This window comes from Amphiura filiformis, chromosome 3, assembly GCF_039555335.1.
Source record: "Amphiura filiformis chromosome 3, Afil_fr2py, whole genome shotgun sequence".
Classification (NCBI taxonomy): Eukaryota; Metazoa; Echinodermata; class Ophiuroidea; order Amphilepidida; family Amphiuridae; genus Amphiura; species Amphiura filiformis.
In genome coordinates, this window is record NC_092630.1 from 82156430 (window position 1) to 82162712 (window position 6283).

A 6283-nucleotide genomic window follows, 5' to 3' on the forward strand; every position below is an offset into this window, starting at 1 on the left:
AAATAAATAAAATATGTATGTATGTATGTATGTATGTAACAAGTATACTTTACAAGTGACTAACTTTGGAATTTAGAGTGCTCAAACCCATTACAGGTGAGCTATAGAAACAAATTCAAGTATAGACCTCTGGCAAGGCAACCGTTACTTAAAGTTTCACGGAATACCCTCACTTACGATCATTGGGTAAACCGATCTGATGATCCGTCTGATGATCGGTTTACCCAGTGATCGTAAGTGAGGGTATTCCGTGAAACTTTAAGTAACGGTTGCCTTGCCAGAGGTCTATACTTTGAATTTGTATGTATGTATGTATATATGTATGTATAATTATGTATGTATAAATTCATAACAGAAACCTTTTCTTCACTCAGTGAACTTTTATTGGACCTGTTTATTTCATTCTCATCTGTTTGGTTTGGGTTCAATGGCTATAAAAACACAATTCATGGTATTTTTTATTTTCAATAAAAATCCTTTTTCGAAGGGTCATTTGGGATGCAGTGAACTAGATCATAAACCTTTAATTTGTACGTACTACATTATGGAAAATAATGGAACCCTTTAACTATATTTTACCGTGCTTATTCTATTTGTGCAATGCAGAAAAATAGTAGATTCTGGAATTCTGTATGATTGTAGGAATGAATGAAGTTTAGTTTACGCGAAAATAGAGAGACAGTGCAATTATTTCAACAATGTCAACAGTCATCACAGATAAAAAGAACCTGATTATTCACTGTGGAAATCAACTTATGAGGCTATAATTGGAGAGATCTGACTTCTGACAATCACCATAACTGTGGGACTCTACTTCTGGACTACCGCTATAAATTTTTTAACGGCTTTGCATTCCTCAAAACTTTCAAAATAGCCATTATCGACCAGCTTCCAGCGACAACATGTAGTATGGGAGTTTTGCAGATAATGACTGACAATAGATCTTGCACTCGAACCCCTATTATTTTCAGTTGGACTGTACTAGCCAAAGTCAGTAAGATAGACTGAGTATTATCTGATGATCCTGGTTTTGTGTGTTTCTTCAATGGATCAGAATATAAGCTAATAATGTAGCCAATGCTGAAAATGGCACATTTGTTGTGGCCTGTATACGTGTTACTCATTTTCGTCATTGTGTTGTTGTTGTGCTGCTGTATATTCACTTGTGTTTTGAAGCATCTAAAACTTCGAGCTTTACGCAAACTCTCTCAAAACCCAGCCGATCTCCCGCCGTCCTACGACTCTCTGTTTTTAAGATCGCCAGTTCAAGACACTTCAGATCAGGACTTGGATACGACACCACCGCCTGCATATGATATTGTACTTCGAGAAATGACCTTGGACAGGTCAGAAGAAGCAATTCTTGCTTCGGTTATTGAATCCTCTGCATGATAAAATGCACCAAATCAAATATGGATTGAACCGGCTTTCTTTAGTAGTTATCGCTGTCTCCGCATTTTGTTTTGTCAACGATGAAAATCCTTTCACCTATAATATTAAACAATTCAATTCATTCAGAAAATGCAAGATTGGATTGAGTAATCGTGCGTATGATGCGTACCAGTTGGATGCGACTGAGAGAAACAGACACAGATATAAGGAAGCCAAGGCGAACTTAGAGGAAGCATATAATACTGCTACGGAAGAAGATCTAAGTAAAAGGCTAAGAGCGGTTGAGGAAGCGCATGACAACTGCAAGCATGGACAAAGCTGGAAGCTAATTAATGAAATAACTGGAAGGAAAGCATCAGTGAAAGGTCAGCTGAAGGGAGACACACAGAATGAAAGGATTAACAACTGGTTCACCCACTTCAAAGATCTCCTAGGTAGCCCTCCAGAAATAGATGGAGAAGATGAGGATATTGTACCGGTGGCCAAGGATCTAAACATTCTAATAAAGAACTTTGGGAATAGGACTCGCTAAATATTTTAACCGGCGAGGTAGGTACCAGGGAATAATCACACGGCTTGGTAGATGCGTCTTGGTTCACTCGTCTCGACTAGTCCCTCAGATTGGTATTCGGTTCATCGTCTCTTCATCATAGGCCTGAGTAGGGGCGCTAAAATAAAGTTCTTCATAGAACCAGAGGTTCAACCAGGGACTTATTTAGGCTTTTAGAATCAGCCAAGCACGAGTCTTAACACACAAACATGAAGACTTTTGATTAAGTTATATTTATTACTTACTACATCTTCTTCATTCGGTATGAAACTTTATATTAAAACTAACAAGAGAACTAGGAGTAGAACAAACTCCATTATCCAGTAATAATTAGCGAGAATTGTACTCGCTCTAAACTAAGAAGTTGTGTTCAAATCTTGACGCACACGGAGAGTTTATGGAGAGATGTTAACCATCTGAGTGAATGCCACAGACTACAATTCATTCTCAGTTTGCGTCGTCCACAAAACCTCTCTTTACAAAAAGACCATTGTGACGTTTAACGATAGTCTAATCGAAATGATACGAGAGAGTGATCTCACTCGAGGTGAATGACACCATAGTTTTGAATAAATAAATAAATTAAAATAGAAGGCACGGGCTATAAAATAATATATCGCCACAACATACGCCCTCCCTAAAAGTTTTGGCACCTGACAAAAGTAAATTTATTGAACACCAAATTTGTTCTACTTTCCAGTTCATAATTGAATTGCAAATTTCATTTATGTTTATACAATCATTGACTGTCCCTGATAACAATTCAGGACATTTTTATAATTTATTGATTATTAAACAAAATTTTATGAAGGTATATCCATGCGATATAAATCCTCTTATCCTCGTCAGTGTATCCTCGTTGTGTAATGATTTCAATATGCGAAGATAATATAAAGTTCTTTATAAAAAGCAGCGTACAGCTTAGTTTTGCTGTATGAAATACAATGTTTAAATGTTCAACATAATAATAGTTATCGAAGATCATCAAATTAGCGTAGAAAATCGTTCTTCATCATAATTGTAAGTTCTTATTCGCTTAAATTGTTTCCTTGTTACGAAATGTAATTCTTCAATGCCTTGTCGTATCTGCATCTGTGGAACTCCTGATACCGAATTGACCCGAAAATTTACATGTCTAATTTTCAGGTAATTTCGGTTTCACGGAAAAAAGTCAATGACTACATTGTATTTACATTACACAAACATTCCCTTACATACCCTTTCACGTACTTAGGCAAAACTCTTCTCCGGGGTTCCAAAATGATTACATCGAGATGGGAATGTTTCTTTTGAGGATTTTCTCTGACTGATTTCCTTCAATATCACAATACATTGTAACACGCACAAGTACATATCGCGAAATACAATAATATACCTTACTTTAATTGAATCAAAATAAAATGATGGTGGCATCAACATTACAATTCTACATTTCTTAATTTCTTAAATGTTTCATTACTTAATTACCTATAAACAATTTGTTCCAATAATGTACAAATCCACAACATACGCGTCAACCAAATATACCTTTGGGTTCATTGTCATTATAATTCAAAATACATTATTTTGTGATAATCCAATTCCACACAATTACAAATAGTACAATTGTGACAAACTTTCAAATTACAATAATTCAAAATCAATTCAACATATAACTTTCTACATTTATCAAATGCCAAATATATTTGTTTTCATTTTGACGTCCTTTGACTTTTATATTAGTCATTCATAAATTTGTAAATGCACAAAAATCTTTTAGAAGTATTTTGTTTGATAATTACAAATCACATAATAATTATTATGCCTCATTTCACATTTATCAAGACATCATTTTTATTTTTATACAGCCTTTTGATCTAGTTGCTTACAACTGATCTAACAATGATACTGATTCCATAGTCTGGCCTTTACAGTTTACCAGTAATTTTGACAGGGTTGGTCTTCAGAGACTCAAGAGCAGCTGCGTTCAAATTTGTCTCTGGTTCCCAAGTGTTTCTTGATTTTGGAAAATCCCGCCACTTTATGAGATATTCAAGACGCCCATTTCTATAGCGTCCTCTGATAATATGCTCAATCACATATTCAGGAGTTTTATCCTGAACTGGTGGCAGACCTGGAATGATTGGAACCTTTGTTTTCTCAGATTCTTGTGTGGCCAAAAAAGAGGAAGAAAAGAGTCCTCAGGACAATCGTCCGGAACAAGTCCTGGAATTGGATCTCTTTGTTCTAAATCTGTTGGTTCAGTATCATTGTTTGGTCGGACATACCTATCATATGCAAATTTCATACGATTGACGTGGATTGGTGTAGTAATCAATTTGTTGTTTTCTAGATTACGTACACGGAAATTGACTGGACCTGTTTGTTCAACAAGCAGGTATGGACCCGACCAGAATTTCTGAAGTTTGCGTGAAAGTCCTTGCTGCAATGCAGGAATATATACCCATACTGAGTCTCCAACTTGATAAGGAACTTCCGTTGCACTCTCATCGAAACGTTCTTTCATCCTGTTTTGATTTTGCTCTGCGTGACGTTGTGAGATCTTCCTCGCAATTTCTAATTGAGAGATTAGATGATGAATGTGCTCTCTGAGATTCTGTTCTGCATAATTGCAGTCTGACGTGAGCGTTACATCTAAAGGAAGTCTCGCTTCTCTACCATACAAAAGAAAGAACGGACTGAATCCAACGGAGTTTTCAGCAGGAGTTGTACGGTACGCAAACTGTATGGCTGTGATATATTGATCCCAATCAGTATGGAATTCATTTACATAGTGTGAAATGGTGTCTAAAATTACAGCATTGTACCGCTCTTGTATCGCGTTGCATTGTGGGTGATAACTTGAGGTATTCAATTTCTGTGTTCGCATGATTCGACACACTTCCAAAACGATCTTGCTTAGAAAATGTGTTCCTCTATCGCTTAATAACGTTTCTGGACAACCGTGGACACATATGACATTATCGAAAAATGCTCTTGCTATTGTTGAAGCATTTGTTACTTTCAAAGGTACCAAAATGGGCCACCTGGTGCAGTGATCCGTAAAGCAAAGAACATAACGGTTGCCAGAGGTTGTAATTGGTAACGGTCCTAAAATATCAACACTAACGCTTTGGAAAGCACCTGGTACTTTCATGATTTGCATTGGGGCGATAACTTTGTGCCTATGCGTTTTGCGTTGAGAACAGGATATGCAAGATCTAACCCAGTTATCTACATCACGATACATCCCTTTCCAGAAGTACCGCTGACGAATTTTGCTGTAAGTTCTTTGAAATCCAAAATGTGCAGCTAACACGTGATCATGGCAGTTGTTCAGAACTGTATCAACAAAAGTGATTGGAACATACAACTGATAAGTATTCCTTTCTGGCATGTGCCTCTTTGCTGGAGTATTACCATATTGATAACGTATATTTTTGACAACATTCACTTCAGGTTTTGTGTCACTTCTAACTTCACTATCTACATTGTCATCAGGCAGCTCAGACAAGACGTCCTCCGAAATCTTGTCTAAGTCTGAACCTATCCATACATTGTTTAATTCTTCACTTGAATCAGACTTACAATGGTTACAATCGACACAAGTGTTTAGATAGTCATAGTTTAACCTACTAAGTGCATCAGCGTTACCATTATTGCGTCCCCTGACATGTACTACATCAAATGTATATGCTTGAAGTGTAATTGCCCACCTAGCTAAATGACCAATTGTTTGTTTCTTGCTGAAAAGCCATTTCAGTGCACAATGATCTGTGACTACTGTAAATTTTACACCATGTTGTAGATATGGGGCATATTTTTTGACTCCTTCAACAACTGCCAAGGCCTCTAATTCTGTGGTCGTGTAATTCTTCTCACCTTTGTGCAAAGCTCTACCACCATAAGATATGACTCTTTCTTTTCCATCTTGATTCTGAGCCAAAATGAATCCTAAGCCTACGCCACTGGCATCGGTTTGTAAAATGAATTCCGAGCCATCAAATCTAGGATAGGCCAAAATTGGTGGTTCTTGCAACTTTTGTTTGAGTGTTTCAAAAGCAGTTTTGCACTTCTCATCCCAAACGAAGTGCACTTCTTTTCTCGTTAAATTGGTGAGAGGTTCTGCAATCTTACAAAAATCTTTGATGTATTTTCTGTAGTACCCTACAAAACCCAAAAATGACCTGACCTCAGAGACCTTGGTAGGTGGGGGATCCTCCTTTACAATTTTGACTTTGTCAGGATCTGTCGCAACACCATTTTCACTCACTATATGACCTAAGTATTTCACTTCTTTCTGACCAAATGAACATTTCTTTGGCTGTAGTTTTAGACCAGCTTGACGAAAACGGTCAAACA